At 37.8% G+C, this 27,875-nt stretch overlaps 1 protein-coding gene across 2 annotated transcripts in view; it reads right to left on the bottom strand.

Annotated features, from left to right (window-relative positions):
* The window catches only part of ANGPT1 (angiopoietin 1), a 301,836-nt gene that overhangs the window by 118,991 nt on the left and 154,970 nt on the right, over positions 1-27,875 (bottom strand). The window lies entirely within an intron of this gene.

Here is a 27,875-nt window from a genome sequence, read left to right as displayed (position 1 = left end):
TCTAATCAACACAATCAGCATGGAAATTCCCGCTTGGCTAGTGCTTTCTCATTTAACCCTTACAGCAAAGGTGTGAGAGTCACGCATGGATGAACTCACTGTTCTTTTCATTTTATAGGTGAGGAAACAGAATTAGAGAAGGTCAGTGATGAGCCTAAGGTCATTCAGCAAAAACTCAACAAAGTGACCAGAATAATTTAAATCTAAATCTTGGTTCTCTGGTCTTCATTATTATCATAATGACCACTCAACTTTGAGAATAATTCCACCTCCTCTGTAATGAAAAATAAAAGATTATGCTGGGTTAGAGAAATGGGACAAGTAGTGGGAGGGGGACAGTTATCCAAAACACAAGCCTTTTAAAGGAATATTAAAGTATAGGCAAGAGCATATGAAATGAGCGGCAGAGCCTCAGAGCTTCTCAGTGCTCCTTCACAAAGAGAAAAAAAAAAAAAACCCTCACTGAAACTATGGTCCATAAAGCAGCATTTGCCTTTCTTGCTTTGGGCAACATTTAGTCCTTTATGGTGCCATCTTAGAAAATACTACAGTTGTAAAATAAATAGTACCATAGAGGCCAAGAAGAATTATTAAGTGACTTAATATAAGGGAGCCCGTTAGGCACCTGGGAGAATACGGCTGAGCACGTGCACTGCTTGAAAAATACAGAAAGAAGCCTGCACTTCCCTCTCACTGCACTTAATTCTCCCCCAGCATTGTGTGGTGACTACATTTTATTACCCAATTACACATATGGGGAAAACTGCATCCGAGAGAAGTCAGGTCCAAGGCCACACACCACAAAACAGTCAGACTTGGAATTGAGTACTGAAGTCCTTAACTCTCATACCAACACTGTTAACCACTGGAGAGTTCTGCCAAGTCGTGCTTCACAAGCTGGGTTCCAAATCATTAACAGCTACGTGATTTTTACTGATTTGGTGAACCAAAATACATCCCCTATTTTATAATCTATAGTAACACTATTGTCATGTAATAAATATAGCCTAAAACTAAATTCTTCTCTGTAAACTTTGGCAGTTCACTTTCTAACAACATCTCTTATTTCTATTCCTCAAATGTGAGTCTGCTCCAAGCTAAAGAAAATGAAAGGTCAGAATTAAACTCATGTTATTACTAATAAGTTCTGACCTTGTTCGTGGTCAATATAAGGTAACTCCCCTTCATCCTTTATTCCCAAATTAGAAGTAGGGGGAAACAAATTTTTTTATATATAAAACAATTACAAAATAGATTAGGATACATATCTAGAAATTATCTTAACAATATTTATGTCTCTAGGCTAAATTCAATCTTGGCTTTATTCCAATTGAACTAACATTTAAACAACAATAGAAGCGTAGGAGAACAGAGGGTAGATTGGAGTATCAGACATCTATTGTTTTGGATTCTGCTCATATGTTCCTTTTTTTTTCTAATAACATCCCTTAACTTTCTTTTGGAATAGTGTCTTTCCTCCTTCACAACAAATTATTTGAGTAGAATTGTCCTACCCTAGCTTCAGGGATAGGTACATGTTTGAGCCTGACAAACCACAATGTTCTGCTCTTGCTTGGAGAGAATGAATTGTTCAAGAATGAAAAGATACCATAAGCAAAGCCATTAAGTCTCAGTTATGCAATTCTGTCCAACATTTACAAAAGAACTTCTTTTTCCTCTGTGGTAAGTTGGTAACATATATGCTTGACACTTGATGTCTCATTTTGCCATCACAAAACCATTGCCAGCCTAAGAATGAGGCTAAGTCAGAAAGATAGGTAGGTAGGTAGACAGATAGCCAGGTAATACAAACAGAAGGGTACTTTTAGAGTACCTCAATCTTGTCATGTTTTCAGCCAGATTCATCCTTGGACATGCAGTTGTAAACTGTGTGATGTTCCTTGAGTGAAGTCGCTCAGTCGTGTCCAACTCTTTGCGACCTCATGGACTGTAGCCCACCAGGCTTCTCCATCCATGGGATTTTCCAGGCAAAAATACTGGAGTGGGTTGCCATTTCCTTCTCCAGGGGATCTTCCTGACCCAGGGAGCAGCCCACTTTTTTTTTTTTTCTTTTGCTTCAATCACATTGATTTAAGTTTCTAACAATGAATGCTTAGCAAAGGAAGCCTCAAGCACGTATTAGCAGTATGCGTCATGCTTATCCAGAAATCTGGGGCAGTACATAAATGTGTATATTCTCAAAAACAGCAGATAAATCTCCATCATGGAGATGATATCTGGCATTTATAGCTGACATTTAGCCATTGTCTACTATGCTGCAGGCACTGAGCTAAGTGCTTTTCCTTTTATGATGACACTTAAACCCTATAACAATTATATATGGTAGGTATTGTTATGGCCATTTTATAGGTGAGACTACTAAGGCTTAGAAAATCCACAGCTTGCTCAAGAACAAATAAGAATTCAACCCCCAGTGCTAAAATCTATGTTTTTAACCTTTAATCTAGTCATCTTAAGCGCTACTTAATTACTCTATGAGTTTCCCAGGTGGCTCCAAGAATCCTCCTGCAATGCAGGAGACGCAGGAGACCTGGGTTCCATCCCTGGGTCAGGAAGATCCCCTGGAGGAGGAAATGGCAGTGCAGTCCAGTATGATTGCCTGGGAAATCCCACGGACAGAGGGGCCTGGCAGCCTACGGTCCATGGGGTTGCAAAGAAATAGACTCGACCTTGGGACTAAAGAACAGCTAGCCTCTTCCCTTGTTCACAAAATGGCAATTTTCTTGAGTAAAAGTGATTTAGACCATCAAAATTATTTTATGCCAGATTTCACGCTTACCAAGAAATTTCAACTAACAACTTGTTTTCCCTATGTAGATTTCTTTCCTGAGTGAATATTCACTAACCAGTGAGTTCTAGTATAGATCTGCTGATACAATTACATCAACTTCTTATGTGGTTGGATAGTGGGAGTCAGTTCCCAGAGTCTGACTTATTCTGGGTGTAGTAATAATCATGTGCCCCAGTCTCCATAGAGGAGGACTCCCTCTGACATAGAGTGACTACATCAAGGTTTAGCTGCTTTGTGGTTTATCAATGTTAGACACTATCCATTCATCTATTCTGCATTACTGTGCCTTTAACTGTAAAAATCAATACCAGCAAATCAAGTATCTGCCTTATGCCAGTATTCATCACAAAGAGCACCCCAATTCTATTGCTGATCCTGTTGTAGAAATAAAGCAGGTCTCCAACCTATCCTAAAATTCTTCTCCGGGCTGCCATGATGAATAACATGAATCTAATGCTAGCTAATTATTTTTTAATCAAATGGGGCTTCTCTCTCTAATTGTTTTTTAATGTAAAAGGTAATGGCACACTTAAGTAGCAAAAACCAGATGTAGTTGATTTACATGCTGAGGAGAGAGGCAGAAGTCAAATATACAATGTGTAATTAATAAGGAGGACAACTTTCATCTTATCTCTAAATATTCCTCTGTAGATGTATATTTGTGAAATCCATCTTCAAGTGCTACATTAGCCAGGTTCTGAAAATATATGCAACAAATTTGATTGTCCTCATATATTCTGTACTGGTTTCAAAATATGTTTACAGAATATAATGGCTACTTCAAGGTTTCATGTTTTATAAACATCTAAGATGTGAATCTTAAGCGTGGAATTTGGCAGCCACAAGAGCTAACAGGTTATAAAGTAGGAGACTCCCAATCTGACTCATAAAATTATTTGACTACAGTGCCACTCTCAGTGTCTGACTCCAGAGCTTTTATAAAGTATAGGCCAAAAAGCTAATAAGACGATATAGGATGCGGTTCAAAATGACACAATAAACTATCAGTGATGATTTTTAAGCAAGGAATTAATGTTACATTTGTAAAGTGATTTTGTGTTTACAAAGAACTTTCATACTCTGTCTGACCTGATTCTTACACCAACCTTAAAAGGAAAGTATTGACTCCATTTTATGATTTAAAAATCTGAGGCTCAGAGGGCTTAGGTGTCTTGCTAGAAAGGAAAGAAAGGACTCAAATCTACCTTCTGCTGTTTCGCTAATATCAGAGTTGTGGGAACTGTTCTGCTGTGGACTGGTTGGCTGGTTGACTGATTGATTGACTGATTACATTTTTAGCCAGTTCATTGAGAATTCACTTACTTTTTTCTTTGATAAAAACAAGCACCATTAGAGAGTGATCACTTCATTCCAATTTACTCTATTAGAGGGCAAGGTAATTTAAGATGAAGTGACAGATCTCAGGCCAGGTAGTTGTCAAGTTTACTTTGCCAGCACTTTCAATACAATGGGTCATTAAAAATACTCTCATCAGCACCTACCTTTTTTGTCTTAGTATACAGTTTACAATAATGTTTTCTTCCACTGATTTTATTTCTTACAAACTACTGTTTAATATAACAAAAAGTAATAAGAACAATGACAACACACTAAGCCTCTACTAAAGCTAGGTATGTATAAGGTTTTACAAATACATAGCTCATTAACTACTTATAACAATCCAGCCATTCTATTATTTTTCTCATTTCACTTATAAGAAAACAGACTCTGGAAGTTAGGCAAATTGTCTATAATCACACAGCAAGTTGGGGTACAGCTGAGATGTTGCTTTGAAAGAAGCTAGATGGGCCCCCTCAGGATGTGCTCCTTCTAAAGAATGATCACCCATCAAGCACAAGCACACTCTCATGAATGTCACAGACAAATTCTGGTAACACACAATATTCATGCAGGGAATACAAAAACGAAGGCTACAGAATGAACAAGGTGCAAGTGTTCAAGGATAGATAATTTTTCATTTTTTTATTTAATCATTTTCACAGTGGTTGATGCCTGTAATATCCTGGGAATGTTATAGGTGGTGGGAGAGCAAATATAGAGTCCAGTGTTTGACAAGTAGCATTTTAAGTAGAGAAAAACAATTTTTAAGAAGTGAAGATTATCAGACATTTGTTGTTCATTCATAAATTGCATGCCCAAGTCTTTTGCCCAGCGACTAGCAGAGAATTAATGCTATAATTTTCTACTACAAAAGAGTTTGGGGAGAGATTTTTTACTGGGCCCTCAAAACTCTTGCCACTTCATGTTGATAAGAACCTCAATCTGTGTGAGATTATGACATGTCTTGCATATGAAATGCATTCTCTATCATTTCACTTCAAGAGATCACTTCAAGGAACCTCTTAAACAAGAGCATATCTTAAAGCACAAAGAATAGAATTTCCCCATGTAATTCTTAGGAAAATAACATTTTAAGCCCTATAAAAATTGACAAAGGCATTGTACACTTAAAATATGTTGTAGATTAAATGGACTCTCATTGAATGTTGGTGCATATGGTATTACTCAGTTATGGCAAAACAAACCATGAAATAAAGTAAAAGGGTAAATATGGGAAAGTAATAAAAAGGTAAAGCAATGCAAAAAAAATGCCTTAAATGTTGATGCTTTTATCTGATATTGTTGTTTCATAAATCAGTGGCAATACTGAACATGCACCCAAATCTTGGTTTATGGTTTTATAAAAAAAAGATGGCTGAGACCAAATATATTATTTTCAAGAATTTCTATTATTAGAATTTACAGTATACTGCTTCTTTTATGAAATGGAGAAGCATTATTGTCTTTATAGACAATAGATCCATCAAACTGACATTTGAAATAGTTTCTGTAGTGATATGTGTGACATGAATCTCATTTCTTATTTTAGTATCTGAAAAAATAGTATTCACAGAAGAAAGAAAACCATTAGAATAAGTGAGCTGGAAGAGGCATTAAATATTATGAGCTCCAAGAATCTCGTTTTATAGATGTGGTGACTGAGGTTCAGAGAGGTTATAGAGAGCAAGGTGAAACAACTAATTGATGTCAGATGTCGGGCTGTGGGCACTTGGTGTGTGGGAAACTCACTTGTACCGGCAGGCTGAGCCAACGGCAATGGCTGCTGGTGCTGTTGGCTCATCCCACATTTCTTTTCCAGCCTCTTGCTGCTTCCTACTTGCTTTACCTCTGATGGCTCCTAATTTGAGGCTACCCCGTCACAATACTAATTCACGCTTATCAGTTTGGAGGGGTTTAACTTTGCTTTTTGGATTCTACTCTCTCTTTCCAGCACTAATACCCACTAGCCGCTCCTTAGCCCAGGAGTCTCAGCATCTCCCTGCCTTTCATTCTCCCTATGCATCACCCTTCAAATGGAAAAACACTGAGACCCAACCCTTTATTAGTTCAGGCTTATTAATCCTGCACCAGTTCACGTTAGTACTAGCAATATGTGTTGAATGCATCCTATGCACTAAGCCTGGTGCCAGATATTACCAGTACAAAGAGTTGAATCTTCCCAGAAATGATGCTTATAGATTGGTCATTTCAATAGATTAGGTGAATATTCTGATGGAGTTTACTTCTGACTGTATTTCTTCTTGTAAATATTTTTTTTGTAAGAAGAATCTCTCAGCTACTGTAATTAATAATGTTGAAGGGACGTTTGTTACATCCCTCCAACAGAGTAATGGCAAGACCCCTGTTGAGACATATGGAGAAGCTAAGCTTCAAGGGTACCCCAGAAAAATCCCGTAAGAATACATTTTTAAATTATTTTTCTTGGTTATGACTCTTTCAAGACCACAATTTTATAGATGCTGAAAGTTGTCATTTCACATAACTGAGTCAGTACCCAGGAAAATCATTCTCTCTTCATATAAACAAATGAGATGTTTCCTGTACCAAAACTCATTTCACTAGCCTGGAACATCTCTTTTCATATGCAGAAAAAGTCAGTCATGAAACTTTAAAAATGTTTATAAACAGCTGCTTAACTTTTCTCTTTACAATTTTTAAAGGGAGATGAAATGTGAAAAATACACTCAACTAGGAGTTGGGTTATCTGGGTTTTAATTCAAGGTACTATTGTTGATTTACTCTGTGACCTTGGACAAGTCACTTAAGCAAACTGGGTTTCAGAGATTCACCTAGAAAGGAAGGGATGGTTTAGATTATTTTTAATATTGTGTGAAGCTCTCCAATTACTTGATTTAAAACATCCTTTACAAAGTACAGGAGTTTGCAATATTTTAATTTTTATTTATTACAGGAAAGTCAAAATATAGATTATATACCTATGTCTATAAAATATATAATATACATCCTTAATGGCAGTTTTGAAACAATGATACAGGAACACAACAGAAAAGCCCTGATTCAAATCTCTGTTTTGAGATAAAGAGGCAGAATCTCTTATTCCCTTAATCTCCAGGCACCATTCTGTCCAAAATGTATTCCCTGTTTTCCTCCCAATACAGCCAGGCTATCTTCCTATGTTTCTTATGTCACTGAATGAAATCACCACTACCTTCCCATTCATTCAAGCCATGGAAGTTATCTTTTACTATTCCTTATCTTCATTTTCTACATTCATTCAGCATCAGATTGCTTTGCTTCTGATTCCTGAGGGGGTGCTTAGGTCCATTCCTCTCCCTCATTCCCTTTCTCCCTACTATATCTCTTTATCCTCATTAGTACTGACTTAGGTCAGATTCTTGCCATTTTTCTTCCAGATTTGTTAATGGCCCCATAACTGATTTTCTGACTACAGGCTTGCTTCCTTCAATCCATCATCCAGGCTTAATAAAAGGGATCAGTTCAGTTCAGTTCGCTCAGTTCAGTTTGCTCAGTCGTGTCCGACTGTTTGTGACCCCATGAATCGCAGCACGCCAGGCCTCCCTGTCCATCACCAACTCCCGGAGTTCACCCAGACTCACGTCCATCGAGTCAGTGATGCCATCCAGCCATCTCATCCTCTGTCATCCCCTTCTCCTCCTGCCCCCAATCCCTCCCAGCATCAGAGTCTTTTCCAATGAGTCAACTCTTCGCATGAGGTGGCCAAAGTATTGGAGTTTCAGCTTTAGCACCATTCCTTCCAAAGAAATCCCAGGGCTGATCTCCTTCAGAATGGACTGGTTGGATCTCCTTGTAGTCCAAGGGACTAAAAGGGATAGACTAATCTAAAACACAAAATTGGCTTTGCCACGCCACTTCTTAAACTCTTTCATAGCTTCCACCATCTGCACATAAAGTCACAACTCCTTAATCAGCACTGAAGAATACTTGTGATCTGGACTTGGCTTCCCTTGCCCTACATGTACCTTATGCTCCAGATATACCAAATTATTTGTCTTTTTCTAAACATTATTTTATTTTGCTTCCATGCCTTGGCATATAGTTTGCAGTAACTAGAATGTTTCTTTTCTATCTCTTTCTCCCTTTTCCTGGGTAAAGTCCTGATTTTCAATATTGGTTCAAATATTTTCTCCTCAAGGAAACTTTTCATGAATCTCCTCTCATGGGTACTTAGAGAGTATCCTGAGATTCCTTTTTCCAAAACAGCATTGCCCACACCCCAGGACACCATTAGTTCCTTGACGGAAGCACTATCTTGTTGAGCTTGGTATCCCTTACCACCTGGCACAAAGTGAGTCCTCAATAATATATAGATAAATGAATGAATGAATAAATGAACTTCAAATGAAAATACTAACAGCTTCCAATCGTGAACTTGGTTTAGTTACTTCTTCCTGACAGTATGAAATATCACAGTACCAATTCTTAGTAATGTCTTTTTGTATATCAACGGGACCAATGTAAATGATGCAGAAGTAAAAAGGCCTGAAGACAATATTCTCACTCACTGAATCATATAATCCTACTTTATTTTCTTGTTATCTTCTCTACTTTTCTCAATCATCTATTATGGATAATTATTTAAATTGGATTAAATACAGTAAACACATTGAAAATGAACCATGTGTTAATCACTGGGCTATACAATGAAAGCAAAAGAACCAGTAAACCCTGACTCTCATGATCAAGGCTGTTCATAATGCAAGTGTGTTAAAAGTGCTGGCATGAAGGTACAAATGTCCTGCCTGCCTGCTGGGGTAGGATGAAGGAAGGAATGCCTTTTCTAAAAGGGAATCAAGAACATCCTCCCAGAGGCAATCCCATATGAATATGGCAGGGAGGGCACACATTTCTTATGTTTGCCTTAATTCACAAAAATATGACTTGGAAAACCTGGAGGATGGCAGGATAAAGAAGGAAGCCAGGAGGACTATGACAGTATGAAAACTGCTTGTTTGGGTAAGGTGACTTTCCTGACCATCTCTTGGAATGTGCTGTTCAGGAAATCAAGAGATAAATCAGTCAGAAGCATGGACATGCCACCAAGGCCACACACACAAGGCAAGGGCATGCTATCAGATTTTTCATATGAGATTCATTGGAAGGCTCAGGGAGATAATATCTTTGCCCTTAACTAAATTTCCAAACATACTAAGCATAAAATTCACTCTTTATAATAAAACATAAAAGTGCATCTTATGTATATGTGTATGTGTGTGTATTTGCTTGCACATATATGCTCTCACATACATTTATTCTTATACTTTCAACCTGCATGTTGTCAGGTTTTACATTCATACTCTGGTTCCGTTCATTTCACTGTAGTTTGTTTCATTAAAAATCCATTTAAAATAACTAATGGATCACTTTCCTTTGGATGAGGTACGTTTCATGTCAGATCTAATCAGTATAGATAATGCCTGTTAAACTGTCACGGACAACTTCAGCATTCTGCCCAACAATTGAGAAACCTTTCTCCCAAATTCAAATATACACTTTGATGACAGAAAAAAGAGAAGAACCACAAAGCAACTTTGTATACATTGTTTTATATCAGTAAAAGTATAGTTTTTAACTAAAGAACATATTGTTTCAAACAGAAAACTGTAAACAACTTCCTTTAAGTTAATGCTTTTTAGTTTCTTATCTGGAATGAAATTTACCCTCTTGCAAGCTCAGTTGGTAAAGAATCTACCTGCAGTGCTGCAGACCCAGGTTCAATCCCTGGATCAGGAAGATCCCTTGGGATGGAAATAGCAAACCACTCCAGTATCCTTGCCTAGGAAAATCACATGGACAGAGGAGCCTGGCGGGCAGAGTTCCATGGGATGCAAAGAGTCGGGCATGACTGAGTGACTAACATTTTCAACAAGCTACATCAACGCATCTGGTTCACTTAAAAAAAGAAAGCTTTGACATCTGGACTAGAGACCACCCCAACAGATGGTAGGTTGTGGGGAGCTGATAGGGTAAAAGAGACTCTCCATGGAATAATTCTAAGAAACATCTTCTGCAAACTACATTTTTCCTCCTATGACAAATGGCTGTGATGCAAACAAGTAGCTTATGATGTTCATTTTTTAAAGGAAACCTTCTGCGTTAAATGAAAACATGGCAAGAGAGATCATGCAATCCAAATCCTTAGCAGATGATAAAAGATACACAGTAACAAAAATGGAAAAGCCTTAATGATTAAAGAATTTGTAGATTTTAAGAAATACCACTTCAGTTCAGTTCAGTTCAGTCGCTCAGTCGTGTCCAACTCTTTGCAACCCCATGAATTGCAGCATGCCAGGCCTCCCTGTCCATCACCAACTCCCAGAGTCCACCCAAACCCATGTCCACTGAGTTGGTGATGCCATCCAACCATCTCATCCTCTGTCACCCCCTTTTCCTCCTGCCCACAATCTTTCCCAGCATCAGGGTCTTTTCCAATGAGTCAGCTCTTTGCATCAGGTGGCCAAAGTATTGGAGTTTCAGCTTTAACATCCTACCAACGAACACCCAGGACTGATCTCCTTTAGAATGGACTAGTTGGATCTCCTTGCAGTCCAAGGGACTCTCAAGAGTCTTCTCCAACACCACAGTTCAAAAGCATCAATTCTTAGGTGCTTACTTTTCTTTATAGTCCAACTCTCACATCCATACATGACCACTGGAAAAACCATAGCCTTGACTAGATGGACCTTTTGGACAAAATAATGTCTCTGCTTTTTAATATGCCGTCTAGGTTGGTCATAACTTTCCTTCCAAGGAGTAAGCGTCTTTTAATTTCATCTAGTAGGTAGAAAAATACCATCATTTTACTCTGATGTTTCATACAAAATTGCAAGGTATTAGCACATAAAATCTAACCTTATTCCAATAAAACCCCTCACAATAAAATCCCTCTGTTCAACATTCTGATGTTTTAGGCTATTACTTTCCCATATGTGCTGTTTCTTTTTTCAAAATACAGTTGCTCTATCTGCTTTTCTTATTTTCTATAAATCTCTCAAGTTTATAATTGCTTTTTAAAATTAACTTTTATCTGCTTAATTGTGGCAAAATTAATGGTAAGAGCATGTGTGTATGTATGTATGTGTGTGTGTATTTCTCCTATATATGGAATTCCTCAATGGAATGTACAGTAAGCTTGCACAGGCATAAAACTGTCAAAGTCATTGTATAATACACATTCCAAAGCATTCCATGTGAGGTCTACCTAATTTTTCATGAATAATATTTGTTGAGTAGTTTTTATTTAAATTACTTTTGGTCCACGTACTAGAAAGATTAGTAGGCTGGAAATAGTCATTCAAAGCATAAGAAAGGGATAATGATTGCTGACATCTTATAAATGAAATAAAATCCCCATTTTTCGTCACTTTGATCAAAGAACAGCAGACACTGGACATTGTTTCTTCTTTCACAAAGACCGTTCTGGTACCCTAGTGATGCTTGTTACATCTCAAGTGTTTTTGGAAGAGAGCCCAAATTACCATTACAATGAACTAGTCTCTCTTAGAATTAACCTCATACCACAAGAGAGAATGACACTGAGCATGAGTAACTGTTTAAAAAAGCTGCTCCCATTACTGCATGCATTGCCGGAAGAATTCTGTGAAAGTTTGTTTTAAAGACTCACTCATCTAGTTTTGCGAGCTACAGATCACCTCAAAGTGTTCCTTTTGATTTCATTCCATCCCCAACAAGCAATGACCACCCCAAACTACTTTTCATTAGCTGAAAGAAGCCTGCTCTAACTCACTAGAAAGACTAAATCTTGGAAACAAACTTAAAAATATTTTTAAAATCATGACACATTATTAATAGACACTATAAAGATACCATTAAAACTTAGCAGATGTCATATTTTGACATATTTGCTTTGAATTTGTTTTTTTATTATGAAATAAAATGTTATCTAAAAACACCCCCTCCAAACTCACACCAAAATTAACCATTATCCTGAAGTTGATGTGCATTTATACTACATAGATATATACCAAAATAATGTTATACTGTCAAGTATAATTTCTAGACTTACAAAAACATTACCTTATTGTGAAAGTGAAGTCGTGTCTGACTCTTTGTGATCCCAGGCTGCAGCCTACCAGGCTTCTCTATCCATGGGATTTTTCAGGCAAGAATACTGGAGTGGGTTGCCATTTCCTTCTCCAGGAGATCTTCCTGACCCAGGGATTGAACCTGGGTCTCCAGCATTGTAGGCAGAAGCTTTACCATCTGAGGCATCAGGGAAGTCCCTTATTGTATGGCTTCTTAAACTCTTACTTTTTAATCAACATTATGTTTTTGAGACTTAGCCATATTAGCAGTGTACTTTTTATTATGCATCGTAAGACTGAGTCAGATTTAGTAATTTCAACTGCTAATAAAATAGTCATATCTCAAGGCTTATCTTACCCAGAAGAAAGGAGTTCAAACTCTAATCAGATCCATTACCCTGAGTTCTAGCTCTGTCACAAGAACAAAGTGTTTCTTAGCATCTCACAAAGCCCCTAGGATTTCTTCTTTAAAGAGAAGAAAGAAAGCTGCATGATGAATCTTCTCACATTTATAGACTGTATCTCAAGGATCCATACCAATAATTTTTATCTTTGGCAAATAGTTATTTCCCAGAGAGAGCAATTACGGTATTGAGGAAAAAGGAAACAAGTTACCAAAATTAAAATTCACTCTATAGTCCTACTCAAGCATAAATTACTACATTAAGATATTAAAATAACCATGACATAAATTATAATGACAGTTCTCCCAACTTCCTAGGGAGTTTTTCACTGAATGGACTGTGCAGTCTAGATTTTAAGGTATAAAGTGATTAAAAAATACCAGCTCTCCAAGGCTTAAAAATACCCTTCTACTTAACATAACAAGTAGTATACAAATGCTATATGTAGTATGTTCTCAATTATGGTAAGTGTATTCAGGTACATATTTGTATGCATTGGAAAAAGAAAAGAAACACTGAATTGTGAACAATGTATGTTTCTGGCTGATGGGAATACAGGTGAATTTTATTTTCTTCTTAAAATGCTTTGATATTTTCTACTTTCTTTAAGAAAGTAACAATTTTATTTTATATTCAGAAAAAGACGTAAAGAACGAGAGAAGGACACTAAAGATATTAGAATGCATTCATTCAGCGGGAAACTTATAAACATGTGGCAACTTAGGGGAGGCTGAGTTAGATCAAAACTGTATCCACAAATGTGTCACTGGTTCCATTGCTTTTTTTTTTTTTTTGAATTTCATTTAGAATTTTTACTATTCTTTTTTTTTTTTTTCGTTTCATACATGATATTACACATGTTTCAATGCCATTCTCCCAAATCTTCCCACCCTCTCCCTCTCCAACAGAGTCCATAAGATTGTTCTTTTATCTTTTTCCTTTAGGGTTGTTCTTTATCCACCCATCCCCAATTCCATGGCTTAAAAAGAACTAAAGAAAACAAATAAACAAAAGAAAACAAAAGAGCAGAAACAGTCACAGGTAGTTTCTTTGAAGGGGAAGGGTTTTGTGGAAAGCTTAGAATAGCAGATGTCCTTTTGAGCGTTTCCCTGGTGGCTCAGCTGGTAAAGAATCCATCTGCTATGCGGGAGACTTGGGTGCGATTCCTGGGTTGGGAAGATCCCCTGGAGAAGGGAAAGGCCACCCACTCCAGTATCCTGGCCTGGAGAATTCCGTGGACTGTATAGTCCATGGGGCCGCAAAGAGTCGGACACGACTGAGTGACTTTCACTTCACTGTGTGTCAGTGAGCTTTAATTATTCCTCACAGCAGTCATTTTGAATAGGTATTGTTACCATCTTATATTGGTGAAATGGTAAGACTGAGAAATTAAGGGATGTGATCAGGGTCAAAGAGCCCAAAGGCTAGAAGTGGTAGTCTGTCTTGATACCTGTCCATTTTCTTTCCACTTCAGTTGGCTTCTGGTTCGTGGTTAGTGCAAGGATTATAAACATGCCATTTGCTGCCCAAATTCATCCAGCTGAAGCTAGCATTTTGGCTAGCACTTTATTCTTTAAGTATGTGACTTCTCTGGTGGCTCAGATTGTAAAGTGTCTGCCTACAATGAAGGAGACCCGGATTCAGTCCCTGGGTTGGGAAGATCTCCTGGAGAAGGAAATGACAACCCACTCCAGTACTCTTGCCTGGAGAATCCCATGGATGGAGGAGCATGGTAGGCTACAATCCGTGGGGTCGCAAAGAGTCAGACATGACTGAGCAACTTCACTTCACTTTATTCTTTAAGTATAGTTTCAAGACCTTTATCCAGAACTCATAATCTCCAATTAACCTATCTCTCTTTTACTTTAAGTTACTAAGGGAAGCTGTCCTGATCCTAAAGCCATTAGAGTTGCCACTAGTGTGGGGGGATGGGGAAAATAAGAGTACTTAACAATCATCACCTTCCAATGGTAAAACACAGCAACAACTCTTCATTCACTGTTCTGCATTTTTAAATAAAATGAAAAATCCCCTTCACCACTATCATGCTGAGGAATACTGAAAGAATGATTGGGCCGACATGCAGTAGGCCTCCCTAAACCCACCTAAACTCTGAAGCCTTTCTAAACTGAACATGAAGTAGTAATTTTATATGACAAGGTGACTCTTTCCTCAGCTCCATGACGATATGCTTTTTATTGCCTCATTAATTATCCTTACTGAAAAGTATTAGTATTTTCTTTCATTTACTCAACCAAAAGAGATATCAACTTCTTATAGCATATGGATTAGTGTCATGTCATTCTGCGGTTCATTATTATTACCTCTTCAAAACAACACAAATGCCAAGTGGAATGCTTAACCTAATGTTCATATAATCATTGAAAGCTTATTATATACTCTAATATTGTGATTTAAAATAAGCTTACCAATAAATTTTCATCAAAACTCTTCAAACAAGCCTCTTTTTAGGTTGCTTTTGAGGTTATTAAAACTGGTTGAACTATATATAAATTAAAATTTCTGAACTAAATCTTTGCTCAAAAATTTTCAGTTGTTAAAACTAAAGGTATATTTACAACTAAATACACTTACTGTATCTTGCAGATATATATATCTGTAAAATAATGAATCAGAATATATATATATATGATACAGTAGTAGAATAATTGTTTCCTTTTAAAAATGTCACATCTTTATATCAACAAAGACATAAAGGACATGCACAGATGTGGGTGTGTAATTACGTATGTTTACATAATATAAATAAATATATATATATATATGTATGTATATACTTTATTATGTGAGAAAAACCCAGTTAGGTAAACATCTCTTGAGGCACTTTTATATGTTTTGTATGTTAAGAAGTCTTGTATCATGAATATAAGATGCAAAATATATAGTTCTTGACTAGTCCTTGTCTAGTGAGAAAGACAGTATATAAGCAGACATTATTTAATGTGGTAATGATTAGAATATAAATTGCCTATACAGGATTGTGAAATATATACCCCAAGTTTATGAAATCCATTACAGTTTTATTCCACATACTCATACAGAAGAAATAGTTTGGTAGTTTTCTCAGCACAATGTGACTGAGCACAAATATAATTTGCAAAATGCACATGTTTAATCAGCCTCTCTTCTGTTCTGATGTGAATTCCCACCCAGGACTGATTTCTGTCAGCATTCACAGTTTTATCATGGCTTTTTATATTAAAATTATATCAGCATCATTATTTCCAGGAAACCATGAAACTCCAAAATTACATATCCTAGGATGTCAGAGGTCTTTTACATTCTTGACTTCTTAAAGCCAAGCATTTTCATGCCACAGCATGAGATATGTTACATTAAAAATTTAAGGAGTTTGCCAGAAAATCATCATCATAGCAGGATATCATACATTTGTTTTCTTACAACATTTTCATCTGTAGAAATGGAGAATAAAAAAAATAGGCTAATTTCCACCAAAGAAACAGTGAATTAGAGCTCACAGCAGAACCAGAATTCTTGCTGTGCCTTTTCTAAATCCAGAGTCCAAAGTCTGTACTAATACACATCTACACATGATGTCTATTAGCCCAGATTTAAGGGTTTCTCCTATCAACAGTTAAGATTCATTATGGCCTATCTGACTTCTTCCAAAGAGGAAGAAAGCTCTTGGTAAATCTACATAAGCAGTTGGAACCTTATAGGGTGCTGGGTAATCTTTAGCATAGTGTTACAGGCTTCCCTGGTGGCTCAGAGGGCAAAGTGTCTGCCTACAATGTGGGAGACTTGGGTTTGATCCCTGGGTTGGGAAGATCTCCTGGAGAAGGAAATGGCAACCCACTCTGGTACTCTTGTCTGGAAAATCCCATGGACGGATAAGCCTGGTAGGGTCGCAAAGAGTCGGAGACGACTGAGCAACTTCACTTTTGTTTTCACAGAGAGCTCCCAGGATGTATCATCAGGAGATCTGGGTGATTTTTTTTTCACTTATCAGCCATACAAACTGTATAGTCTTTTTCTCCTCTGAGATAAATATTTCTTATCAGGAAAATCATCCTGTTACTTATACCTGTCCTAAGTATCTCATAAGTTTGTTGTCATGATCAATGAAATAAGTATGTGAAAACACGTGGTCAGCTCTAAGATGCTATACAGATGACAGATACTCATACTTTGGTTGAGAGTCAAGTTAGGAGAAGCAGTCTGAAAATCTATTAGAAGTGAAAATTCTCCAGTGTAAATATATATATCTCAATGAGAAGATAATTAATGGTTCAAACTAGCCATTACCTTACTTCCCTTACTGAATTCAGATTTATAGCCACCAGTATGTGAGACGGAGAAGGCAATGGCACCCCACTCCAGTACTCTTGCCTGGAAAATCCCACCGACGGAGGAGCCTGGAAGGCTGCAGTCCATGGGGTCGCTAAGAGTCGGACATGACTGAGCGACTTCACCTTCCTTTTCACTTTCATGCATTGGAGAAGGAAATGGTAACCCGCTCCAGTGTTCTTGCCTGGAGAATCCCAGGGACGGAGGAGCCTGATGGGCTGCCGTCTATGGGGTCGCACAGAGTCGGACATGACTGAAGCGACTTAGCAGCAGCAGCGGTATGTGAGAAGAAGCAGTGTAGAAGATAAAAGAGCAAGTTTTGGATTCTGATAGCTTTATACTAGCAATTGATTAACTGTGTAAGGTTAAGCAAATTGCCTTCCCTCTCTGTGCCTCAGCTTCTGCATCTAGAAAACAGGCATAATAATGCACCTACAATATAGTATTGTTCAAGGATTAAAAAGGAAATATTATGAAAAAACCTACATTGAAAAATAAAATAATGTTTCTAATGGAAAGGAATGGGTTTGAACTTGCTCAGCGGATATGGACGTAAGAGATGGTGAAAAGTGAAAATGAAAATGTTAGTTGCTCAGTTGTGTCCAACTCTTTGCGACCATATGAACTATAGCCTGCAGGCTCCTCTGTCCATAGGATTTCCCAAGCAAGAATACTGGAATGGGTAGCCATTCCCTAGTCCAGGTAATCTTCCAGACCCAGGGATCGAACCTGGATCTTCTGCATTGCAGGCAGAGTCTTTACCATCTGAGCCACCAGGGAAACCTGACTAAGTGATGGTATGGTAGAGTTAAAAAGAAAAAATTAATGAGGAATTTGTTCTTAGAGACATAGCTTCCTATCACTGAGCATTGTGACTATGAAGAAGCTGCTTCACTATTCTGAGCCTTGATTTCCTCATCTGTACACTAGATGTACATCAAAACAGTTTTATAAAGCTGAAGTAAAAATATTTTGTAAACCACAGGCATACAAAGATAAAAGATTCATTACAGCATGTTGTCAATCTCTGATACTACTGCTTGCCTAACGCTAAAGGGTTTTGCAAATCTTCATTCTTAGAGAACTGTATCTTTCCTATTTACACTGTCTCAGAAATCCATGTGCTGTAGGGTGGCCAAAATGTCTGGGAACAGATAATAATGTTTTATTGTATTTTAATGTAATGTCAGAAAGCCATTTATTACATATATTCAGTAATTCTTCCAGACATTATGGCCACAGGGTGTAAAGAAACCACTTGTACAACATGTGCTAGTTGTTTCAAACCTTCAGAGGACACTTTCTCCATGAGCAATTTTAACCCCAAAATATCTACAATTATGATTTTGATGATGATTAGACTCTGAATTGCTAGGCCAGCAAGGAATAAAGTGTAAGACTGCAGTGAATAAAGTTCCCAGATGTCTTTCATAAAAATACTGGGGCCAGGGGGGAGAGGGTGGAATTAGGGGAAGGTTACAAAAGAGAAAGAAAAGTCTTTCTCTTTAAAAAAGTCTTTCTCTTTAAAATTTTAAACATTATAGCTAGTTCAACCAGCTGAACATCTGACTTAAAAGCAGATAAAGTATAAAATTATTCACCTTATAAAAGTGTTCATCACTTTACTTATGATGACAGGGATCTGAAAGCAACGGTATTGCAAGTGTTTAGGTTTTGTTTTGTTTTCAGATAAATTGACTGATAAATTGAAGATGAAGCATTACAAACCACCAATGATAACTATCAATAAAAATTTAAGACAAAGAGAATATATTAAAACAATATAAACAGCATTTACTTGCATGGTTCACTACTGGACATTTGGTGAACTTGAGAATGTAAGGCCTCAAGTGTAGTTTCTCCCACGAAAAGCATGCTTCCTTTGAGACAGATTGACGTTTACAATTTCATAAACCTTGGGGACTTAGCACGTCTTTATTTAACCATATAACTAAAAAAGTCGCTGTGGAAACTTGCTACATAAAAGATTCCGAACAAGTAAGTCTTTTGAGATTTCTGAGCTTCCTGCTGTGACACCTCCCATTAATGCATCTACAATGACCATGCTATCGGGTACAAAGAAATGAGTCACACACTGGTCTGGGGCACATCTAATGGTATAATACAGGAAGATCATGGCTCTGTGTGTACTGGAACTTCATTTTTAGATGCAATTCTAAAGAAGAGGCTCTCCAGCAAAGAGGTATTAAATAGTCCAATTTCCAAAATATTCAGAGGGATAGACTCACTAGAACAGAATAAGGTTGATTACACAGAAGAACTGTACAAAAAAGATCTTCACGACCCAGATAATCATGATGGTGTGATCACTGACCTAGAGCCAGACATCCTGGAATGTGAAGTCAAGTGGGCCTTAGAAAGCATCACTACGAACAAAGCTAGTGGAGGTGATGGAATTCCAGTTGAGCTATTCCAAATCCTGAAAGATGATGCTGTGAAAGTGCTGCACTCAATATGCCAGCAAATATGGAAAACTCAGCAGTGGCCACAGGACTGGAAAAGGTCAGTTTTCATTCCAATCCCAAAGAAAGGCAATGCCAAAGAATGCTAAAACTACCGCACAATTGCACTCATCTCACACGCTAGTAAAGTAATGCTCAAAATTCTCCAAGCCAGGCTTCAGCAATATGTGAACCGTGAACTTCCAGATGCTCGAGCTGGTTTTAGAAAAGGCAGAGGAACCAGAGATCAAATTGCCAACATCCGCTGGATCATGGAAAAAGCAAGAGAGTTCCAGAAAAACATCTATTTCTGCTTTATTGACTATGCCAAAGCCTTTGATTGTGTGGATCACAATAAACTATGGAAAATTCTGAAAGAGATGGGAATACTAGACCACCTGATCTGCCTCTTGAGAAATCTGTATGCAGGTCAGGAAGCAACAGTTAGAACTGGACATGGAACAACAGACTGGTTCCAAATAGGAAAAGGAGTTCGTCAAGGCTGTATATTGTCACCCTGTTTATTTAACTTATATGCAGAGTACATCATGAGAAACGCTGGACTGGAAGAAACACAAACTGGAATCAAGATTGCCGGGAGAAGTGTCAATAACCTCAGATATGCAGATGACACCACCCTTATGGCAGAAAGTGAAGAGGAACTCAAAAGCCTCTTGATGAAAGTGAAAGTGGAGAGTGAAAAAGCTGGCTTAAAGCTCAACATTCAGAAAACGAAGATCATGGCATCCGGTCCCACCACTTCATGGGAAATAGATGGGGAAACAGTGGAAACAGTGTCAGACTTTATTTATATGGGCTCCAAAATCACTGCAGATGGTGACTGCAGCCATGAAATTAAAAGACGCTTACTCCTTGGATGGAAAGTTATGACCAACCTAGATAGCATTTTCAAAAGCAGAGACATTACTTTGCCAACAAAGGTTCCTCTAGTCAAGGCTATGGTTTTTCCTGTGGTCATGCATGGATGTGAGAGTTGGACTGTGAGGAAGGCTGAGCGCCGAAGAGTTGATGCTTTTGAACTGTGGTGTTGGAGAAGCCTCTTGAGAGTCCCTTGGACTGCAAGGAGATCCAACCAGTCCATTCTGAAGGAGATCAGCCCTGGGATTTCTTTGGAAGGAATGATGCTAAAGCTGAAACTCCAATACTTTGGCCACCTCACGCGAAGAATTGACTCATTGGAAAAGACTCTGATGCTGGGAGGGATTGGGGGCAGGAGGAGAAGGGGACGACAGAGGATGAGATGGCTGGATGGCATCACTGATTCGATGGACGTGAGTCTCAGTGAACTCTGGGAGTTGGTGATGGACAGGGAGGCCTGGCGTGCTGCGATTCATGGGGTCACAAAGAGTCAGACACGACTGAGCAACTGATCTGATCTGATCTAATCTGATTCTTAAAAGAAAACACAAATGTAACAAAGTAAGGCTAAAGTAGTGGCTTTCTCATTTTTTGAGTGTTGTCGTTCAGTCGCAAAGTTATGTCCGACTCTTTGCAGCACCATAGACTGCAGCACACCAGGCTTCCCTGTCCTTCACTATCTTCTGGAGTTTGCTCAAATTCATGTCCTTTAAGTCAGTGATGACATCCAACCACCTCATCCTCTGCTGCCCTCTTCTCCTCCTGCCCTCGTTCTTTCCCAGCATCAGGGTCTTTCCCAATGAGTTTGCACTTCTTAACAGATGGCCTGAGTATGGGAGCCTCAGCTGTAGCATCAGTCTTTCCAATGAATATTCAGGGTTGATTTCCTTTAGGATTGACTGGTTTGAACTTCTTTCTGTCTCAAGAGTCTTCTCTAGCACCACAATTCAAAAGCATCAATTCTTTGGTGTGCAGCCTTCCTTATGGTCTCAACCCTCACATCCATTCATGACTACTGGAAAAACCACTGTTTTGACTTTACGGATCTTTGTCGGCAAAGTGATTTCTCTGCTTTGTTTGTCTATGACAAACCTTAAACCCTGATTTTTCCATTTCAAACCTTCTCTGAAGATTTGTCATAGTTCTTCTTCCAAGGACCCAGAGTAAAAGGTATAGTTTTAATCAGGATAAGGAACAAATATCACACACATAGACACACACATGCACACACACACATGCACACACACACAAACATACAGACACACACAAGCTTGCATGTAGACACAAATAAAAACAAGTTTAATGGAACAATATTTACTTCAGTGACACAGCTAAGGATTATAACTCAGGTCTTTGATCCTCTGAGATTTTTATATTTTCTGTACTGTTCAATTTTATTTCATTTTTCAAAAAAAATTTGACCGAACCAATTATTTTAGTTTCACAACCTATTAATGGTCATGATGTTCAAAAAGACACTGGACTGGAAGCTGATGTTCATGGCTACTATTTATTATGCCCTCACTATGCGTGAGGAAATGTGCTGAATAGTTCGTTCACATCATAGCCTTTAGACCTCAAAACAACCATTAGAGATGAGTGCTATATACATCTATTTTATAGATGAAGCATTTGAAACTTGGCTCTGACTGTGAAGCCAGGAAATGGAAAAATCAGGGTTTAAAAGTCAATCTTTTCTCTCACTCAAAATCACACTTCATATACCACCAAAAAGCCTAAAGTTGATATTCAGGGCAGACTAGACAGGCTTCTGACTTAAGGAGCACAAAAACTGTTTCTGTACAATAAAGAAACTAGCAGAATCTAACGTATTTTTTTAAAAATGATCATTGTACATATTTTCTACAAATTCAATGAAGTTCTTTTTAGAACACTTTTTTCCCCCAATAAAACTTGCTATCATTATTTTAAGTGACCAGTTACAGAGCTTATTTGTATGTTGTTACATACAGACATTGCAATAGGAAGGGTTCTGGATGGTTATTATACTGAAAGACAACATCAGCATGGTAATCAGCCTATAAGATGATCCAGTGATCCCCTCTTCCTGTTCTTTGTATTCATGTTTAGTCTTCTCCTGCATTCTACTAGAGTTGTCTGTGTGACAAAGAGAACAGGGCAGAAGAGATGATGGGTCGCTCCAGAAGACACTACAGCTTCTTTGCTCTCCCACCACTATTCATTCTGGGGTAAGTCCTGTCATAAGCAGCCCCACAGAGAGGTGCACACAGTGAGAAACTGAAGCCTCTGACCAGCAGCCAGGTGAATGAGCTCAGAATGGGTCCTCCATTTCAGTCAGGTCTTCAGAGACTGCAGCCCAGTTAAGAGGCTTAACTGTAACCTCACAAAGGACCTGGAGCCAGAAACACTCAGTAAATTGCCCCCAGATCCAGATCCGTGATTCCCAGAAGCTATGTGAGATGATAAATGTTTGCTGTTTTAAACTACTAAATTTTGGCACAATTTGTTAGACAACAAGAGACAATATAAGTAGATCATAAACTCTGTAGGATGCTAGCTCAATAGGTTTTTGTCTGTATGTGTTACACAGAACGTTTAATAGCAATAACGGAAAGGTAACAGAAAACTCAGATTGGAAAACACTAAAGAAAAAAGAGAAGCAAACTAAACCATGAATGGCATAGGAAATCTAATAGTTTTAAATTAGATTTTGAAGTCAAACTATATAGTCTAGATAAGAAGCTGTCCTAAACTCAAGCAGTTAATATAACAACTTGTCAACCAATCTATAATTCATCAGCATCTCCTTTACTCTTATTCTCCTCAATTAATTATTGGCTATTTTAAAAATCAGACATCCCACTTGAGGTTGAATTAGAAAAGAGAAAAGAATGAAACTCACATATGTGGGTTCTGCTATTTTTTGTAGCTTATGGTGGGGCTAGTCTTTGAAATTTGAAAAGTAGTCAAACTGGGCACCATCGTCCTTCCTGAATGCTTCCTAAGCACTTCTCCTAAGGAGTGCTTAAGACTCTCATACTGTCATCCAGCTGCCTAAACCCTTCTACCACGGCATCTACCCAAGTCTGTCTTTCCCTCCAATAACTTCTCGTTGCATTAATTCACACAAAGGCATGAATGAGTGATTTCTAATTTATTACTCTTCTGGCTATTTTAATTTCTAAAAGACACTTGTTTACTCAATTAAATACTGACTTTTGGGATCTTGTGCAGCATTATAAGCTGAAATAAAGGTTTTATAATTGAAAATACATGTATCTTACTTATGTCATATGAACTCAAACTGAAACTTCTAGGGAAAAAAAAACTTGTTTTATGATGTTAAGATCATTGTTCAAGTATCTATAAATTTAAATAGTGCTTCTCAACTTCAGCATACTGACATTAGTCAGAACAGTGTTTTGTGTGTGTGTGTGTGTGTGAATACACTGTATCTTACGCACTAGAATGTTCAGCAGTGTTACTGACCTCCAACCACTAGACACCAATGGCAACCCCACTGTGACAATCAAAAATGTTTCCAGACATTGCCAAATGTTTACTGGAAATCAAGATCATGCCTAGTTAAGAACCATTGATATAAATAATTGTTACAATTTTTGAACAAGTGTGTGTGTGTGGTTAGTAAAAGGATATAAGAAAATGACTTCAGGAAATGTTGTGGGGTTATTTAAGATGTGACCTCTTTGGTGCTCCTAAAATTACAATCATAGTATAAAGCCAAATTGATTTATCTAACTTTTATCCAGAATTCTATTAAGAGGCAGAGGCTGAAATTGCTAATTTTAACTCTACTATTTACCAGGTAACTTAAATTTGGCTATATTTACAAAGCACAAACAGACATTCTCATAAAGTACACCCTGGAAAGGACCATGGCTACCATTTTCCTGAAATTCCTTTTCTTTAAAGACCATGGTCCAGAGAAAAGAAGGTTTCATAGAGATTCAATCACCTATTAAAGGCTAGGATCCAATTCTCTGACTCTCATTTGCTTCCCTGTAAGGTAGAAACAACAAAATGTACTTTCCTCTTGGTTGCTAGCTCACCGGCACTACATGTGATGTATATTTTCCCTGGATCTGTGTGTTTTATTTGCTATACATGCACCTAGAAGCACCAAGCAGAAGACATGAGCCTGATCACCAGACACAGCCAGGTATCATCGTGAAAGCTTTGTAAACTATCATATGCAATTAAAATGTGAATTAGTTTATTGTCAAGCTAAATTGTTTGAGACAGTTATATAAATGATGAATACAGACAAAAGTTTATCTCAGATAGAAAAATGTGATAATCCCAATGCTGTCAAAACTAACTTTACAAAGAGTTTATGTTATTGCTGTGATAAGGTGCTAAAAATGGCCTCTTTGACAAAGTGTAAATCCTTTTCCATTTCCTAACTGTTCTTTTCAGTATCTCAATTCCCTACTCTCTTAAGTGGGAATTAACTTTAAGGCTATTTTTAGTCAAGTACAAAATAGATTGAGCTTTGTGGAAAGAAGAATTCATTTTACGCAATCAGAAGAAAATACATAAAGTTTTAAAGGAACACTATCTTTCTGCCATTGTATATGTAAGTCATAACATCATATTTAAGATAGAGAAGTTGAATTCTGAAATATGCTCAAATGTGAAAAACAGACAGTTGACCACAGAGGGAATTGGATCACAAATGCATTGATGGGGCATCTGAGTACGATCATGTTTGTCATGTTGGAAGATGAAATGTAGATTTAAGGAGTGAAATGATGTCCATGAGAGAGCATTCCTAGAAGCATTTCTTCTCTAAAAAGATACTACTTGCCATTTGAGCCTGGATAAACACAAGTTGGATATGGTCTACCCTGATTTTCTTTCTGAGGCTCTCTTGAATATCTTCTTTACTGCATCATTAATTTCTGATGAACTGAAGACTTACTGTGCTTAGTTACTCAGTTGTGTCCGACTCTTTGCAACCCCTTGGACTTCAGCCCACCAGGCTCCTCTGTCTATGGGGATTCTGCAGGCAATAATACGGGAGTGGGTTGCCATGCCCTCCTCCAGGGGATCTTCCCAACTCAGGGATCGAATCAGGGTCTCCCACATTGCAAATGGATTCTTTACCAGCTGAACTACCAGGGAAGCCTGAAGACTTACTAGATTTTTCTAAATGCCTCACTTTCCCCTAAGGGATAACTTAGGCTTTGGGGAAAAATCTGACTTACTTTATCTTACAATAGAGTATAAATAAAGAATTAAATAAATTAGGGTTGTGATAATTCTTTTTTTTTTTTTTTTTGGGTCTCTCATTATTCTTTTAAGAGACAGGTGACCTATTTAAAGACTTGGAAGGATATCACCAGTGCTTAACACCCAACTCTTGAAATGGCTTTTTCTCTAGTGAAAGTCAGCTGTTTGGTTCCATTTCCAAAGAGTGTCTGAACTCAGCACCACTTCAGTTGGCTGCTCTAAGAATGCTGACCTTAATTCCCTTTTAAGAGAGTGAAGGGTTAGGATTTATGTTTCTTTTTTACATATGCTGCCTTGAGAAACCCTTTCCATTTACTCATAAAAGAAGTTTGCCAACCTCTTTTTATTCAAAGAATTAAGATCAGGTTATTTCCATCCTAAAAATGATCAAATAGAGTTGTGGTAAATAAATAGGAGGCCAGGAGAGCCAACTGCAATAGACTGTAATATAATCTACAGACTATTTTATCAAGTATATTTATCAGGAAATTATTATAAGATTAGAAAGTATATATTTATATTTAATTATACTTTACACAATGGCAGTTCTCATGAGGAAAAATACTTTTAAAAAAAGACAAAAAAATTAAACCAACATATTCACATTCTCTGTATATTCTCATTCAAGGTCTACCTTGAATACCTCAGTATTTATGTAGGTTCTATCCTGCCCAAGAGCACCCCACATGGGGATAAGTGGACACTGAAATCAGCCCACTTTCAGCTCCCTAAACCTTAGTGCTTTGGGCAAGACCAGGGGGGTTCTAATTCTCTCAAAACTCTGATATGGATTAGTGGTGGTCACTTCTGGACAATCTGAGGTCCCAAATTGCCTTTCATCTAATAGTCCAGAGGCAATCCTCTCTTTAACAATGCTCTGTCAGAGGAAAGGGGAGCATGTGGCTAAAGGCCAGATAGTTGACTTACATTTCCCAACCTGACATGTTCCCACATTCATTCCCCAAAAGTACCTAGGGATACCTATTCTTCATTGTTACATGTCCTGGAAATTGGGGGAAGTGTCAGATGTAGTCAGCTAGGGGAATAGAAATGCTTAAATCTTTATCTTGTCCAGTCATAACCCTGTCCCCTTGAGTTACCCTAGGAAAATATAACCCAAGAGACAGTGTAAAAAAGAAACCCATTTCACATTTTAAATATTTGTACTTTGTGACAAATTCCAATACAGAGCTCTCAGATAAACTGTACTGAAACACAAAGCCTAGCACTGAAATGCAGGAAGTCTCCACTGAAACTAAAACTCAGCTTGTATATGCCAAATAGTCTGAAGAGGTATAGCACAGCACTGTAATGCCCCTCTCCTTCCACACCTAACATTCCATGCCTACATTTCTCATACCACCATGGTGAGCATACTGAAAAAAGTCAAATCCATACTATTTATCCTAAGCTGCATGCCATGTGGTTGGAATGATAGAATTTATGTATGTGGAAAAGTTTAGCAAAGTTTTAAGGAATAATTTCAATATACATTATGTGAACTCTCCGGGTTTATTTTGCAGGAAAGAATGCTGCAATTTAGAGGGGAGATAAAATTTTTCATGGGAAAGGTAAAAGTTAAACTCAGACTTAATGAACGTCTAGGGAAAAACAGAGGGGGATTGTTAGTAGGAAGAACAGCCTCTACAAAGGCATAGAAGCCATAAAAACACATACTTCATTTTGGTAGAGGTGGGAGGGAGCAGTACAGATCCCACCCCAGCCAGAGTGGGGGTTTGAGAAAGGAAAGCAGTATGAAGGAAGGGGTGTGTGTGTGTGTTTGTCTGTGTGTGTGCGCGCACACGCACGCATGCATGTGTGTGCGTGTGTGTGTGGCATGTTACTCATTCAGTTGTGTCTGACTCTTTGTGACCCCATGGACTGTAGCCCTCCAGGCTTAGGCCCAGACAAGTTGTGGTGGGTATTTAGTGTTAAGCTAAAAGGAATTTGAATTTTACCCCACTGAAAAAGGAGAAAATTTAAGAACAAAGGCCTTCAAATTTGACTTCCAGCTCTTCCTAAATTCCAAAATTTTTTAAAAATCTGTTTTAACAACTGGAAATGCTATTTCCAAGCTATCAACATGTGATCTGTGGGTCAGTACACTGGGGAAATAGAGTATTCCTAAGATTTTTGCACTTGGAGCTGAGGAAATTCCCTATTTTGAAGTAATTATTCTCTGATATTCCAAAAGATCAAGTACAATTTTCCTTTTTTTTTTTTTTCTTCTACTGCTTAATCTGCAGCACTCCATTTCAAAGCACAGCTCATCACTGATTATACAAATACTTACAAGCAGGGCTCATTTTTAGTAGGTAATGAAGTGTAAGGATGAAGCTTAAATGAT

The sequence above is a fragment of the Bubalus kerabau genome, chromosome 14, assembly GCF_029407905.1.
Source record: "Bubalus kerabau isolate K-KA32 ecotype Philippines breed swamp buffalo chromosome 14, PCC_UOA_SB_1v2, whole genome shotgun sequence".
Taxonomy (NCBI): domain Eukaryota; kingdom Metazoa; phylum Chordata; class Mammalia; order Artiodactyla; family Bovidae; genus Bubalus; species Bubalus kerabau.
Note: the sequence above shows the minus strand (reverse complement) of the source record. Positions and strands in the feature narration are given on the sequence as shown.